The sequence below is a fragment of the Pristiophorus japonicus genome, unplaced genomic scaffold, assembly GCF_044704955.1.
Source record: "Pristiophorus japonicus isolate sPriJap1 unplaced genomic scaffold, sPriJap1.hap1 HAP1_SCAFFOLD_29, whole genome shotgun sequence".
NCBI classification, from domain to species: Eukaryota; Metazoa; Chordata; class Chondrichthyes; family Pristiophoridae; genus Pristiophorus; species Pristiophorus japonicus.
Genome location: NW_027252668.1, coordinates 11562558 through 11579504, shown reverse-complemented (window position 1 = coordinate 11579504; position 16947 = coordinate 11562558). Strand labels below are relative to the sequence as shown.

At 45.6% G+C, this 16947-nt stretch overlaps 2 non-coding genes across 2 annotated transcripts; both read left to right on the top strand.

Moving 5' to 3' along the window:
• The first annotated feature begins 6692 nt into the window (after positions 1–6692).
• trnav-uac (transfer RNA valine (anticodon UAC)) lies at positions 6693–6765 on the top strand. The gene has a single exon. It is a non-coding gene; the product is annotated as a tRNA-Val (tRNA).
• A 4322-nt stretch (positions 6766–11087) lies between these two features.
• trnav-aac (transfer RNA valine (anticodon AAC)) lies at positions 11088–11160 on the top strand. Its single transcript has one exon. It is a non-coding gene; the product is annotated as a tRNA-Val (tRNA).
• The last annotated feature ends 5787 nt before the right edge of the window (positions 11161–16947 follow it).

Sequence of the window (16947 nt, the reverse complement as noted above, 5' to 3'; positions counted from 1 at the left end):
TGCACATTCACTGGAGGTACCTCATCGTTGTGCAGCCTTTGCACACGTAGTGCTTGAATCGACATTGATGGGCACGATGATCACCCCCGCAGCACTAACACGGTGCTGATAGATTCACATTCATCCCCGATGGCGCACTCTGAGTCATCACAGGTATTGCAGCCACAGACGTACAGGCCCTGCCATAAGCAGTTCGGCCTGCTAGCGACATCATTTTATGCACAGTACTTGCCGGTGAGCTTCGATGTTGAGAAGGTATCTGTTTGGTGTTCTCATCCGTGGCCATGCATGCCTGGGCGATCGCGATGGCTCTGCTCAGGTGTACGGTTTCAGCAGCCAGCAGCTTTCGAAGAATGACCTCGTGGCTGATGACCAGCACGTAAATGTCCCACAGCATTTGCCCCAACGCAGCTCCAAAATCGCAAGGTCCCGCGAGGTGTCTCAGGTCGGTGACATAATCCGCCAGGTCCTGGTCCCCGGAGCGATGGTGCGTGTAAAAACGATATCTGGCCATGAGGATACTCTCCTTCGGCTTGAGGTAGTCTCAAACCAGTGTGCACAACTCAAAATATTCCCTCTCGCTGGGTTTTGTCGGTGTGAGCACATACTTGATGAGGCTGTATATTTTAGGCCCACAGATGGTGATGAGAACCGCCCTGTGCTTGGCCACGTTAGTGTCTCCTTCCAGCTCGTTGGCCACAAAGTACTGATCGAGCTGCTCGACTCAGGCTTCCCAATCATTACCCTCTACGGATCTCTCTAATATTCGAACAGCAGCCATGGTTGTGTGAAGGTTCGTATTCTGTTACTCGTCGCCAATTGTTCTGCAAAGAAGAACTCCCTTAGGCTGAGTACTGTGAGTTAAACTTAGTGTGACCTTAGTCTTTTTTATTACAACTCCAGAGTGCCTGGCTAGCTCAGTCGGTAGAGTATAAGACTCTTAATCTTCGGGTCGTGGGTTCAACAACCATGTTGGATGAATTATTTTCCTTAAACTTTTATGGAGCTTTCACAGGAAAACATCATAAATGAACCCATAATCTTCTTTTGCACAATGAAAGAAATGCGAACTGAGGGAGAGTTGATCATTTAATCATGTATTCTGTGCTCTGCATAAGAACACAAGAACCTGGAGCAGGAGTCGGCCATTTGTCCCTTCGAGCCTGCCTTCTTTTGCACTGAAACAAATTATAACCGTGTTTTTAAATGAGCAGTGCAAGTTATTCAGAGGGCATATTTCAATGCTTCACAAAACCATTACATTCGCGACAGCCACCCAGGATCGATTCCCGGTTTGAGAAGTTACTTTGATATCATTGCTTGTAATTGAATTGGGGTCATTTTATTCAGTTCGATGGATGTCCCAAAGCACTTCAGAGTGTTGTCCAAACAAATTACTTTGTAATTAAAAACACTGAATGTCAGGATTGAGATTTGAACCCACGCCTCCAGAGGGGACAGTGACCTAAACACAGCGCCTTCGACCGCTCGTCCATTCTGACTGTTGGATATTCCAGTTGCAAGTTATTACACTGGAAAGTTTCAGAACGGGCACTTGTTCAGTGTTGCTGGAAGGCCCAGTCACCGGGATATCCTCTCCCCCGGGGTTTTCCTGAGCCTGTGCTCGGTGTACGACGAGCTTTGACACGGGTCCGAAGTAGCTTACATGTGTAGGCTGCTTGCTGGCTTCAGAAGGTCTCTTACCAGTGTGATCAATTCTTCAAACGACTTGCTTGCTGGTTTCTCGAGTGCCAGCAGGTCTTTCATTAAAGCGTATGTTTTCGAGCCACAGCTGGTCAAGAGATGGGCTCTTCTCTTGTCTGCATTATTGTCGCCTAACCAGTCTTTGGTTACAAAGCTTTGCTGGAGCCTTTCTATAAATTCCTCCCAATTATCTTCAGCATTGTGTTTTTCGTCTGAGCCGTTGGTCACCATTCTTTGGATTCTGTAATCCCGTAACTCGTCGCCAATGTAAAGTCCTGACCCTGTAGTACAGATTCACACGAGGCACATACTGAAGTCAAGGTCACTCTGGAGCTGCTCCTTTATTACACAGCTCTCGAATGCCACACTTGCCTGAGACCAGTCATTATATACCTGTCTGGGAATGGTATCCAGTGTCTCCTGCAAATGCGCCCCTGGTGGTAAGTTAAGTTTGTGGTTGCAAATCTTCTCTGGTTGCAGTCATGTATTGCATGGTAAGGTACAGTTATGTACAGTAGTGTGAGATACATGACAATATTGGTATTCATGGTGATTACAGCAATTATTAATCGTCTCACAGACCTCAATTATTTTTATGCGATGAATTGATCGTGGATTGAAACCAGATTATTGCGCCAGATCTTAACCCCTCGACCACCAGGGAACAGTTACGATACATGTCGATATATTTATATATATTTATATATGAACCTGAATATCAACGGCTACCAACCTAGACGCCGTGCTGCCCACGGTAGTGCGTTTAACTTTGAGTGAGAGAAATTGTTCCACAGTGACACCCATTTCATCTTTTGTTCCCTTTTAAACAGGAGAAACTGATTCAGGGGAATAAATAGAGAAATCATAGCACAGGGTTATAGACAAGAAGAAGAGAGAAGGGGAAAGATACTGTCCCTTCCCTGAACTAATGCAGAAACCCCTCTGCTGTGCTCGGGGTGACCACCCACAGCCTGCATACACTAACGTCCCACAGCTCATTGACTGTCGGAATGGGACCGTACGGTGCTTCAGAAGACAGGTCGAAAAAGCAAAGTCATTGATTACATCTCATGTGCTTCTCCGATCAAGAATAGCAACACACTAAAAATGTTTCAATAATGGTTACACCTTATCTCCACATTTACCAAGCAGTTGGCTCGTTGGTCTAGGGGTATGATTCTTGTTGGGGGGTTGTTGCTTGAAATTTGCGAGAGATCCCGGGTTCAAATTCTGGACGAGCCCTCAGTTTACTCAAGAATTTTGAAATTGCATCATACTTTTGCAAAGAATGACTTGTATTTCTGCAAAACCTTTCAGGAACTCATGACGCGCTAAAGCGCTTTACAGCCGTTGAGTTATGATTGAAGTGTTGTAGTGTGGGGAAGTAGTGCCCAAATCACCCCACACGAACCGCAACTATTTGCGAAGGAGTTTGGTGCAAAAAATCAGGTGCCTCAGGGACTTGGACTTTCTATGAATGAGTTCTGCTTGTACCTGCGTTCAAGCTTGTAACACTAACTGGGCTTCCATCTCACGGGAGCAGCGTGTAGCGGTTAATGAGTCGGTGACCAGGTTGATGTGCGCCGCTTTCAATCTTTGAAATTTCACCATACAAAGATCTGGTGAATCCAACTGTCACTTTAAGCGACGTATTGAAGGGATTGGTGCTCCAAACAGAGCTGGAACACGCGCAGTGCAGTAATAGATTCCGCAACATTAAATGTCAGAGTTATTAAGCAGAAAATAATGAAACATACACTTAATAGTACTTACACCCAAACCTTGCGAATATTAGCCGAAGAACTCAAACACGTTACAGTTCCCAGCTCGGTGTACAAATTGATCAAATATGAATTGGATTCTAAACTATCTGTGCCAAATGCCACATGTTATATCTTTTCCTTACCACTGCTTCGTGACAATTGAAACTTTTAATCGTATTACCTAACACAACTTCCCAACTTCTGATGGAAGGTCATTAACCTGAAACGTTAACTGTGTTTCTCTCTCCACAGATACTGCCTGGCCTGCTCAGTATTTCCAGCATTTACTCTTTTTATTCTCCAAACTTATAATCAGAGTATCACTTCCCTTGTCATCTAACTACGCTCCTTTCTGATATGTATCCTTGTCCGACAAACCAGGCTCGTTTCGGATGATTCAGGCATTCATTGGAATTATAACTTCTTAACGATAACAATTATGTGAAGTATGTAACTACGTAATACTTGCCATCAGAGGGCGTGACTGTTGAATTCCCAATGGTCACCTGCCCACACGTGTAGGGCCAGTATAAAAGGTTGGCTGCCATGTTGTTCAGGCACTCTGGAGTTGGAATAAAGAAGACTAAGATCACACTAAGTTTAGATCACAGGACTCAGCTTCCTGGTGTTCTACTTTTCACAACAATTGGCGACGATTAACCGAATACAAACCTTCACACAACCATGGCTGCTGTTGCAATATTAGAGAGATTCACAGAGAGTGAAATAAATGAGGGCAGCAGGCGGATCTCTGTCTGACACCGGGGAAACAGGGAGACAGACGTTGGAGCAAAGGGATATGGATGGAGTCGGCAAAACTAGAGGTATCTGATTCAGGAGAGTCGCCGGGCGTGGAAATTCAGGAGTTTAATGACTTTGAAAGGAACATTTTTGTTTTGTGACTTTTTGTTCAGAGAAATGTTTGTGAAAGGAATTTTATGCAGAAAGGGATGCAGCATTTAACCTTCTGCCTTAACACTTGTTTCTGGGTGTCAGGATTACATTTCGTTTCAATATTATTCTTCCAGAATTAATATTTCATTTGCTGTTTGACAATAACCAGACCCTTGCTCCAAGGTCTGTCTCACTCTTTCCCCAGTATCAGGCAGAGATCTGCCTGCTGCCCTGATTTATTTCATGTGACAGGACACAAAAGTTCAAAATCAACCTGCAGGTGGCCACACACAACACTGAATAGTAATGATGGCCACGTGGTCTAAGATGAGGTGCGCTGGTCACTATAGATAGTATTCGAATCCAATGTCAGCCATTTTTTATATTGAATCATTTGGCAGAACCCATTTGCTTTGTCACCACCAACACCTTAAAAGTGCGATTCAGCAGTCTACCTGCTCGCTTAACATTTCCGTCTGACCAGGTGCTGAAATTTGTTCATTTTTTTGTAGAACGACAATTATTTATTTTGCCCTGAGCATGTGAGGAACTTTTCTCCCGATCTCATTGGGTTGAATTTTGTTAATCTGGTGCTGAAAGTGGAGATGTTTCCGCAGTGTAACGGTTAACACCTTCTAGTTTTTTGAGTTCATGCTCAACTTTCTCCTTCAGTGCATATGGTACGAAACGGGGCGTGTAGTTAACCAATCTAGCGTCCTTCTGTACCCTGACACTCGCCTTGAAGCCTTGGATCGGACTGTCCGTTTCGCAGAACACCTTTGGATACTTCTTGATAACCTCATCCGTTGATGAAAATCTCGCTTCCACACAGAAAATCTGAGTACAATCCAGCTTCAGTGAGCCTAATCAATTTCTTCCTTGTAAGGCAGACTTGTCTCTTTTCACTACGATTAGAGGCAAGTTCTGAAATTGACCTTTATATTTCACTGATCGGTACAGTGATATGACCAATCACAGGAATTTACTCTCCCGAGTAGCCTCGCAGCTCTATCTTGGGTTTCTCCAGTTAGAAATCACGCAATTTGTCGCGGTACAGTGACTCCGATATTACACTCACGGATGCACTCGTGTCAATTTCCATTGGTATATTGAATCCAGCAACATCGATGTGGATTTTGTTTCTTTCCGAATCACTGTCCGTTAAAATCGTGCTCCTGATGATGTGTAACTCTAACATCTCATCCTCCAGTTGTTGGTCTTCCATACTATGTAGTCTCTTGGGATTTCTACTCATAGCTTTGAACGCTGGACTCATAGCTTTAACAACAGGTTTTTCCCTTCAGTCGGCAAACCTTCGCAAGATGCCCAGTCTTTCTGTCGAAGAAACACTCTGCCTTCACGTGTGGACAACTTTGAGCAATGTGTTGTCCCAGGCACCAACATCATGACTTCGACGCTCTGGTAGAATTTCCAGATTCTGAGGCTTTGGGCTCCCTTATTAAACCTTTAAATGCTCTGATAATGACTTCACGAGACAATGTGTCGTTCTTTAACTGTAGTGCCTTGAGTCCTTTTGTTGATAACCTTTATTGGTGGCCTGACTTTTATACTAGGCCAGGCACACCTGTGCAGGTAAGCTACAAGTCTCAATCCACCGAAGTGCCCTCTGGTGGCACACCTTGTAATAGTACAAGCAGTCACCATGCAGAACACATGACAGGTGTCACTGTGGAACCGTTTCCCTCACTCAAAGTTAGACGCACGACCTTGGGCGCCACGAGGTCTCGGTAGGTAGCCATTGACATTCAGGTTCATATATAAATATATATAACTATATCGACATATATCGTAACTGTTCCCTGGTGTTCGAGGGGTTAAGTCCCGGTGCACTAATCTGGTTCGACATGTATCGTAACTGTTCCCTGGTGGTCGAGCGGTGAAGCCCCGGCGCACTAACCTGCTTTCAATCCTCGATCAATTCATCGCATAAAACTAATTGAGGTCTGTGAGACGATTAATAATTGCTGTAATCATCATGAATGCCAATACCTTCTGTGATAGACCGAACTTACAGACTATCTGGCTTCTCCTGCACTTTGCCGGGCACGTGTTTGGGGTTTAATTTTGTAAACTGGGTGAGTTCGCTGATCGCGGGGAGACGGTAGGAGCCTCTGTGTCCCCACTGTGAGGATGTGGAAGTGAACACGGTGGCTGGGTGGTCCGTGACATTTCTGTAAAGGGCAGCGGAGGAGAAGGATTGAGAACTTTCTGTGTTGGACAGAAGCTGTTCAAGGTGAGCCAACACATTCCCGATTAGCACAGAGGGAGCTCACTGGTCAGCTCCTCGCTGTGGGGACTGTTGTACAAGAGGTTTCTGTAGTGTAGTGGTTATCACGTTTGCTTTACACGTGAAAGGTCCCTGGTTCAATCCCAGACAGAAACATTATGTTTAAAATTGCTGTGGATGAACAATCGGAGGCGAGATCAGTCTTCCTGCAAATGCTGCCTGACCTGCTGAGATTTCCAGCATTTGCTGTTTTTATTTGCTATTTATTTTCCTGGCAAAAGGGCTCCCTTATTCATTAATTGCTCTTTATTTCATCAATAAATAGATAACTTTGAGTGAGAGAAAACGGATCCACCGGGGACCTTTTGCGTATGAGGCCAACGTGATATCCGCTACACTGCAGCCCATCAGAGGGCGAGAAACCACTGAATATAAAGGGTGAGCTCAGAAATATCAGGTGCAGTGCAGTGTGGTCAATGTCAAACCCTCCCTTCTTATTCAGCAGTGGCATGAACGGGAGTCAGACGCCACAAGGTTTAATTGAAGACACAAATACAAGTAACACTTGCAAATCTTTTCAGTGTAAAATTATTTCACTTTATTTGAAATTCTACTGCGTTGAATCTGAAAATACATATTGTGGGATTTTATCCTCACTACTGATTGTATTTTGTGTGCACGGTATGAATAATCGGTGCTGATAAATTTGATAAAAGTTGCCCCAGATTTCTGGTTTCATCGGCAATGAACACTTTGAATCAGAAAGCTAAAATACAGTGAGTAAAATGGGTTAACATGCATACGAACATCAGAACATAAGAAATAGGAGCAGGAATGGGCCATACGGCCTCTCGATCCTGCACCTCCATTTAATACGATCATTGCTGATCTGATCATGGACTCAGGTCCACTTCCCTGACCGCTCCCCAAAGCACAGGCCAAGTGATTGAAGTATGGAGTGTCCCTGAGTTAGCATTTGTTTGATTGTGCAAAAGAAGGTGAGGGGTTAATTAGTGATGCTTTCCTGTGAAAGCTAGAGAAACTTTTTCGAACAAACCATCCGATGACTGTCAGGTGACCGCTGCTTGCGAAAACTAGTGGGAATGGGCGGGTATTTTAAAGCGCCTTGTATTGCAGAACCTTCATATAGACGAACATCCCTTAACTACTGTGCAGACCTTGTGGTGCAACGGTAGTGCGTCTGACTCTAGATCAAAGGGTTGCGTATTTAAATCATGTCGGGGTCACTTTTCTTTGAGCAATTGCTGTTTCACAATAACAGAGCCTTGCTGCAATGTCTGTCTCACTGGTTGGTCGTGGTGGAAGCATCGAAACAGAGAAAATAGGTGCAGGAGTAGGCCATTCGGCCCTTCCAGCCTGCACCGCCATTCAATGAGTTCATGGCTGAACACGCAACTTCAGAACCCCATTCCTCCTTTCATACCATACCCCTTGATTCCCATAGTAGTAAGGACTTCATCTAACTCCTTTTTGAATATATTTAGTGAATTGGCCTCAACAACTTTCTTTGGTAAGGTTGGGGACAGCATCAAACAAGAAAGAAGCGATGTGTGCAGTGGTGGGACAGCAGTTATCATGGGTGACTTTAATCTACATCGTGATTGGGCTAACCACATGGTAGTAATGTGGTGGAGGAGGATTTAATGGAGTGTATTATGGATGGTTTTCTCAACCTAGAAGAGAGCTGGCCATCCTTGACTGGGTGATGTGTAATGAGAAGGGACTAATTAGCAATCTTATTGTGCGAGGCCCCTTGGGGACGAGTAACATAATATGGTAGAATTCTTCATTAAGATGGAGAGTGTCACAGTTAATTCAGAAACTTGGGTCCTGAACTTAAGGAAAGGTAACTTTGACGGTATGAGGTGTGAATTGGCTAGAATAGACTGGCCAAGGATACTTAAAGGGTTGACGGTGGATAGGCAATGGCAAACATTTAAAGATCACATGGGTGACTTCAGCAATTGCACATCCCTGTCTGGAGTAAAAATAGAACGGAGAACGTTGCTCAACCGTGGCTAACAAGGGAAATTAAAGATAGTGCTAAAACCAAGGAAGAGGCAGCTAAATTGGCCTGAAAAAGGAACAAACATGAGGACTGGGAGAAATTTAGAATTCAACAGAGGAGGACTAAGGGTTTCATTAGGAGGGGGAAAATGGATTATGAGAGGAAGCTTGCTTGGAACATAAAAACTGACTGCAAAAGCTTCTTTAAATATGTGAAGAGAAAAAGATTAGTGAAGACAACTGTAGGTCCCTTGCAGTCGGATTGAGGTGAATTTATAATGGGGAACAAAGTAATCGCAGACCAATTGAACAAATACTTCAGTTCCGTCTTCACGAAGGAAGGCACGAATAACCTTCCAAAAGTACTAGGGGACCGAGGGTCGAGTGAGAAGGAGGAACTGAAGGATATCCTTATGAGGTGGGAAATTGATGGGATTGAAGGATGATAAATCCCCGGGGCCTGATAGTCTGCATCCAACAGTACTTAAGGAAGTAGCCCTAGAAATAGTGGATGCATTGGTGATCATTTTCCAACAGGCTATTGACTCGGGATCAGTTCCTATCGACTATGGGGTAGTTAATGTAAAACCACTTTTTAAGAAGGGAGGGAGAGAGAATGCGGGTAATTATACACTGGTTAGCCTGAATCAGTAGTGGGGAAAATGTTGGAATCAATTATTAAGGATGAAATAGCAGCGCATTTGGAAAGCATTGACAGGACCGGTCCAAGTCAGCATGGATTTATGAAAGGTAAATCATGCTTGACAAATCTTCTGGAAATTTTGAGGATGTAACTAGTAGAGTGGACAAGGGAGAACCAGTGGTTGTGGTATATTTGGACTTTCAAAAGGTTGTTGACAAGGGTCCACACAAGAGATTGCTGTGCAAAATCAAAGCAGATGGTATTGGGGGTAATATACTGACGTGGATAGAGAACTGGTTGGCAGACAGGAAGCAGAGAGTTGGGATAAAAGGGTCCTTATCAGAATGGCAGGCAGTGACTAGTGGAGTGCCTCAGGGCTCAGTGCTGGGACCCCAGAACTTTACAATATACATCAATGATTTGGATGAAGGAATTGAGTGTAATATCTCCATGTTTGCAGATGACACTAAACTGGGTGGCTGTGTGAGCTGTGAGGGGGACGCTAAGGGACTGCAGGGTGACATGGACAGGTTAGGTGAGTGGACAAATTCATGGCAGATGCAGTAATATGTGGATAAATGTGAGGTTATCCACTTTGAGGGCAAAAACGTGAAGACAGAATATTATCTGAATGGTGGCAGATTAGGAAAAGGGGAGGTGAAATGAGACCTGGGTGTCATGGTTCATCAGTCACTGAAAGTTGGCATACAGTTACAGTAGGCAGGAAAAAGGTAAATCGTATGTTGGCCTTCATAGCTTGGTGATTTGAGTATAGGAGCAGGGAGTTCTTATTGCAGTTGTACAGGGCCTTGGTGAGGCCTCAACTGGAATATTGTTTTCAATTTTGGTCTCCTAATCTGAGGAAGGACTTTCTTGCTATTGAGGGAGTGCAGCAAAGGTTCACCAGACTGATTCCCGGGATGGCTGGACTGACATATGAGGAGAGACTGGATCAACTGGTCCTTTATACGTTGGAGTTTCGAAGGATGAGAGGGGATCTCATCGAAACATACAATATTCTGATGGGACAGGTCAGGTTAGATGCGGGGAGATTGTTCCCGATGTTGGGGATGTAGGAGCAGGCTCGAAGGTCTAGATGGCCCACTACTGTTCCTAATTCTTATGTTCTTAAGTTCTTATAGCAATTCTGGAAGAATAACATTGAAACGAAATGTGACCTGACACCCAGAAAGAAGTGTTAAGGTAGAAGCTTAAATGTTGCATGACTTTCTGCAAAAAATTCCTTTCACAAACATTTCTCTGACCGAAACGGCACAAAGCAAAAATGTTCCTTTCAAAGTCATTAAACTCCCGAATTTCCGTGCCCCGCGAATCTCCTGAATCAGATGCCTCTAGTTTTGCCGACTCAATCCATGTCCCATTGCAATGTTCTGCTTCCACCCACACTATGAAATGTGCCACTAACTTATCGAATCATGGAACGGTTACAGCATGGAAGGCCATTCGGCCCATCGAGCCCGTGCCGACTCTCAGCGAGTCCCACTCCCCCGCCCTTCCCCCATCGCACTGCAATTGTTTTTCCATCAGACACTTTTCCAACTCCCATCTGAAAGATAAGATTGAGTCTGTCTCCACCGCCGTTTCAAGCCGTGCATCCCAGATCCTAACCACTCGCTCCTGTTCCTGTGTGTAAAGTCTGGGAAACACGAGATCAATTCCTGCCACACTCACAGCCTTCCTAAAGATCGCACATTCATTATATTCTCATAAAACCAGCTCCTGAAGTATCGGCCAGCTATGTAGGTTAAGGCTCTGGTTATGTTCAGAGCAACATGTCACTCGCAGTGTTTCTGTAGTGTAGTGGTTATCACGTTCGCCTAACACGCGAAAGGTCCCCGTTTCGAAACCGGGTGGAAACATTTTCGATTTTGTTCAATTAAATATTAGAAAAAATTGAATAATTGACATTAATGGTTCAATATTAACAAAGTTGGTGTTTGTTTCTGCTGATGTTAATAACCCTTCAACTAGGCTGGAGTTTAATATTTTGATATTTCAAATAACAGTGTTGATATTTGATGTCTCCAAGATTACAGGGACTAATTGATGTCCTGTTTCTGACTGCTGCATATTTGATCGGGGCGGAGGAGCAGTGTGATATTGGGGCTCAGGAGAGGCGATGGCCCAGGGACAGCACGGGCCAGCCCACACTGCGATCTATGGATAGTCGGCACATGTGTCCACACTCGGTCCATGCAGCAGAGCTTGGTCTGTGGTCGCCTTGGGTAATCCTTGCCTCTGGACCAAGACCTAGCTCTGTCAAGCCCGTGTGGTGGCAGGTGTGCAACGGTCACCCCACGTTAAAACAATCCACCCACAGGCATCTTCCACCTTTCCGGATGTAATTCGGGACCTAGATTGTCAGGTCCCTCATCGAAACACCTGTTAACTCATCCCTTTTTAGTGTGGAAACAAATCATCCTCGATCCGAGGGACTGCCTAATACTATACTATGAACAAAATGCAGTGTCTCACAGCCCTGTTACATTGGCTGGTTTCTCTGTACAGTTCTGTACACACTCAAACTCCACACAGTGTCTCTCACTCCGTCCCGTGTCCAGCCCTGACGGTGCAGAAAGACACTCTCAAAGCTGCACGTTCCGGCTGCTTTCAGTTGAGTTGTGAGAGATTATTAAAGGATCATGCATCTCCACCGCGCTTCACAACAGCAGATCGAAGCCGCAAACAACCCATCGACTAATCGCTCGTCCACAGCTCCACAGTGAGTGAGGCCGGGATTGTCATGTATGCAACCAGCATTGTAACCCATGTATAATCTGACCTAATTTGTACACTGTGAGAACAATGACCACTTGGTGGTGAACTTGTTCGAGACATTCCTGACCTGGACCTTCAGGTATAAAAGGGGATGCTCCACCCACTTCCATCACTTGAGTGCTAAGAAATAAAAGACAGGTCACAGACTGACCTTCTCTGAAGCATGGGCCTCGTGTGCATTTACATTGTATAGTAAGGACGTATCAATGGTGACGAGAAACTGGGATTTAAACCACACGAGCATGGCCACGAGCAGAACCGACAAGAGGTTCTGTGTTAAGCAATCGTTGGGACAGAGATTCAACATTGTTAAAGCAACACACAGTTCTCCAGGCAGCCAAGGGCAGTCAGGCATGCCCCAATATGTAGACAAACCTAGAGGGGGAGTTCGACAGAGACAATGGCAAGCTGAATAGCGATTCATGTCATTGCAAGGGACAATGCGGCCAGTAATGGGGCCATCAACACCTGTTCATGGTGCACTCAAGGACAATCACGGAGCAGTCAGTGACGATCGACTGGCAAGAGACCTTATGTTTCCAACAGCAGCTCATGTTGGAGGCATGGAGGCACACACTCAGTCAGAGTTTCCAGATATGAGCAAAATACAGGCAGAAATTGCAGAAATGAATAATGGGGGAAATCGCTGGAAGCTGAAGTTCAGCGAGTTCATGTGGAGCACGTATAAAGTTCATACACCAGGACGCCACCGATAATGATGAAAGTGCTCCTCAATGGCATCCCAGTATCAGTGGAGCTAGACACGTGGGCCAGCCAGTTCCTGATGGGTATCAAATAGTTCGAAAAGTTGTGGGCGTCCAAGGCCAGGAGGCCAAAATTATTGCCGATTGACACACAGCTACGAACGTACACAAAGGAGATCATTCTGGTACGAGGCAGCCCCACAGTAGTCGTGACCCACAAGGTCGCTTGCTGTCATGAACTGGAAATGGGGCGATGTCAATGCAATTTCCTCTGTGGAGCGAGTATCATGCTCACAGATCCTGAACAAATTTGACTCATTATTTCAACCCGTCATTGGCAATTTCATGGGGGCCAAGGTAGTGATTCACATGAACCCGGACGCCATTCCAGTACACCACAAGGTCAGGGCAGAGCCGTGCGTGATGCGGGAAACGATAGAAGGCGAATTGGACCGCCTGCTAAGGGAAGGCATCATCTCGCCAGACGAATTCAGTGACTGGGCGAGCCCGATTGTGCCGGTGCTCAAGGCGGATAGGTCGGTCAGGATATGTGGTGATTACAAGGCCACCATCAATCGGGTGTCATTCCAAGACCAGTACCCGCTACTGAGAGCGGGGGACCTCTTTGGGATGCTATCCGGTGGCAAACTTTTTTCAAAATTAGACCTGAACTCAGCTTACATGACCCAGGAGCTGGCGAGTGAGTCGAAGAAGCTGACCACCATCACGACACACAAGGGCTTGTTTGAGTACAACAGATGTCCTTTCGGGATTCGTCGGTTGCCGCGATCTTACAATGAAATATGGAAAGCTTCCTCAAGTCGATTCGAGGGACGGTGATTTTTCAAGACGACATCCTCATCACGGGTTACGATACTGAAGAACACCTCCACAACCTGGAGGAGGTGCTACGCAGACTGGACCGGATAGGGCTGCGACTGAAAAGCGAAGTGCGTCTTCATAGCTCCAGAGGTAGAATTCCTGGGGAGAAGGGTAGCAGCAGACGGGATCAGCTCTACTGCCTCCAAAACAGAAGCGATCCAGAGAGCACCCAGACCCCGTAACACGACGGAGCTGCATTCGTTCCTGGGGCTCCTGAACTATTTTGGTAACTTTCTTCCCAAATTGAGCAAGCTGCTAGAGCCGCTACACGTGCTCCTACGCAAAGGTCACGAATGTGTCTGGGGGGACATCCAGGAAAGGACTTTTAATAGAGCTCGCAATTTGTAATGTTCCAACACTCTGTTAACGCTATATGACCCATGTAAGAAACTTGTGTTAACGTGCGATGCGTCGTCCGATTGTGTCGGGTGTGTGTTGCAGCATGTCAATGCCAAGTGTCAGTTACAGCCGGTAGCTTCGGCCTCCAGAAGTCTGTGCCAGGCAGAAAGGGGCGACGGGATGGTAGAAATGGAGGCGCTCGCATGTGTATATGCAGTAAAGAAAATGCACCAATACCTGTTTGGCAGGAAATTTGAGCTGGAGACAGATCACAAACCCCTTACGTCCCTTTTGGCAGACAATAAGGCCATACATGCAAAAGCATCGGCCCGCATACAGAGGTGGGCACTCACTTTAGGCGCCTATGACTACACAATTCGGCACAGACCGGGCACCGAAAACTGCGCCGATGCACTCAGCAGGCTCCCACTCGCCACCACTGAGGGGGCTACCGAGCATGCTGCTGAGATGGTCTTGGCTGTTGAAGCTTTCGGAAGTGAAGGCTCACCCGTGACAGCCCGTCAGATTAAAGTCTGGACAAATAGAGACCCGCTATTGTCTCCAGTCAAGAAATGTGTCCTGAATGGGGACTGGGCAGCCACGTACAGGGCATGTCGTGAGGAAGTTAAACTATTTCACAGGCGCAGGGATGAACTCTCGATTCAGGCCGATTGCCTACTGTGGGGAAACCGCGTAGAAACTAGATGGGCAGAGAGGTGTTCATCAGAGAACTCCACAATGAGCACCCGGGCATTGTCATGAGGAAGGCAATTGACAAGTCACACATTTGGTGCACAGCGAAAGACGCAGATCTGGAACTTTGCGTTCGCAGGTGCAACACGTTTGCCCAGCTGGGTAATGCGCCCAGGGAAGCCCCCACTAGCCCATGGTCCTGGCCCACCAAGCCTTGGGCACGCATCCATGAGGACTACGCAGGTCCTTTAAAAAAGGTTTTTTTGGTTGTAGTAGACGCCTGCTCCATAAGAAACATAAGAAACAAAAGAATTAGGAACAGGAGTAAACCATCTACCCGCTCGAGCCTGCTCCGCCATTCAACAAGATCATGGCTGATCTGGCCGTGGACTCAGCTCCACTTACACACTCGCACCCCGTAACCCTTATTTCCCTTAGTGGTTTAACATCTATCTATCTGTGACTTGAATACATTCAATGATCTCGCCTCAACTGCTTCCTTGGGCAGATAATCCCACAGATTCACAAACCTCTGGGAGAAGAAATTGCTTCTCAACTCGGTTTTAAATTGGCTCCCCCGTATTTTGAGGCTGTGTCCCATAGTTCTAGTCTCCCCTACCAGTGGAAACAAAATCCCTGCCTCTATCTTGTCTATCCCTTTCATTATTTTAAATGTTTCTATGAGATCACTCCTCATCCTTCTGAACTCCACCGAGTAGATCCCAGTCTCCTCAATCTATCATCATAAGGTAACCCCCTCATATGCGGAATCAGCCGAGTGAATCATCTCTGTATCCCCTCCAAAGCCAGTATATCCTTCCTTAAGAAAGGTGACCAAAACTGCACGCAGTACTCCAGGTGCGACCTCACCAATACCCTATACAGTTGCAGCAGGACCTCCCTGCTTTTGCACTCCATCCCTCTCGCAATGAAGGCGAACATTCCATTCACCTTCCTGATTACCTGCTGCACCTGCAAACTAACTTTTGGGGATTCATTCACAAGGACCCCCAGGTCCCTCTGTACCGCAGCATGTTGTAATTTCTCTCCATTCAAATAATATTCCCTTTTACTGTTTCTTTTCCCTAGGTGGATGACCTCACACTTTCCGACATGGATTTCATCTGCCAAACCTTAGCCCATTCGCTTAACCTATATAAATCTCTTTGCAGCCTCTCTGTGTCCTCTACACAACCCGCTTTCCCACTAATCTTTGTGTCATCTGCAAATTCTTTTACACTACACTCTGTCCCCTCTTCCAGGTCATCTCTGTATATTGCAAACAGTTGTGGTCCCAGCACCGATCCCTGTGGCACACCACTAACCACGGATTTCCAAACTGAAAAGCACCCATTTATCCCGACTCTCTGCTTTCTGTTCGCCAGCCAAATCTCGATCCATGCTAATACATATCCGCTAACACCGCGTACCTCTATCTTCGGAAGTAACCTTTTGTGTGATACCTTATCGAATGCCTTTTGGAAATCTAAATACACCACATCCATCGGTACACCTCTATCCACCATGCTCGTTATATCCTCAAAGAATTCCAGTATATTAGTTAAACATGATTTCCCCTGCATGAATCCATGCTGTGTCTGCTTGATTGCACTAGGCCTATCTAGATGTCCCGCTATTTCTTCCTTAATGATAGTTTCAAACATTTTCCCACCTACAGATGTTAAACTAACCGGCCTATTGTTACCTGCATTTTGTCTGCCCTCTTTTGTAAACATAGGCGTTACATTAGCTGCTTCCAATCCGCTGGTACCTCCCCAGAGTCCAGAGAACTTTGGAAGATTATAACGAATGCATCTGCTATAACTTCTGCCACCTCTTTTAATATCCTGGGATGCATTTCCTCAGGACCAGGGAACTTGTCTACCTTGAGTCCCATTAGCCTGTCCAGCACTACCCGCCTAGTGATAGTGATTGTCTCAAGGTCCTCCCTTCCCACATTCCTGTGACCAGCAATTTCTGGCACAGTTTTTGTGTCTTCCACTGTGAAGACCGAAGCAAAATAATTGTTTAAGATCTCAGCCATTTCCACATTTCCCATTATTAAATCCCCCTTCTCATCTTCTGAGCGACCAACATTTACTTTAGTCACTCTTTTCCGTTTTATATATCGGTAAAAGCTTTTACTATCTGTTTTTATGTTTTGCGCAATTTTAATTTCGTAATCTATCTTTCCTTTCTTTATTGCTTTCTTAGTCATTGTTTGCTGTCGTTTAAAATTTTCCCAATCTT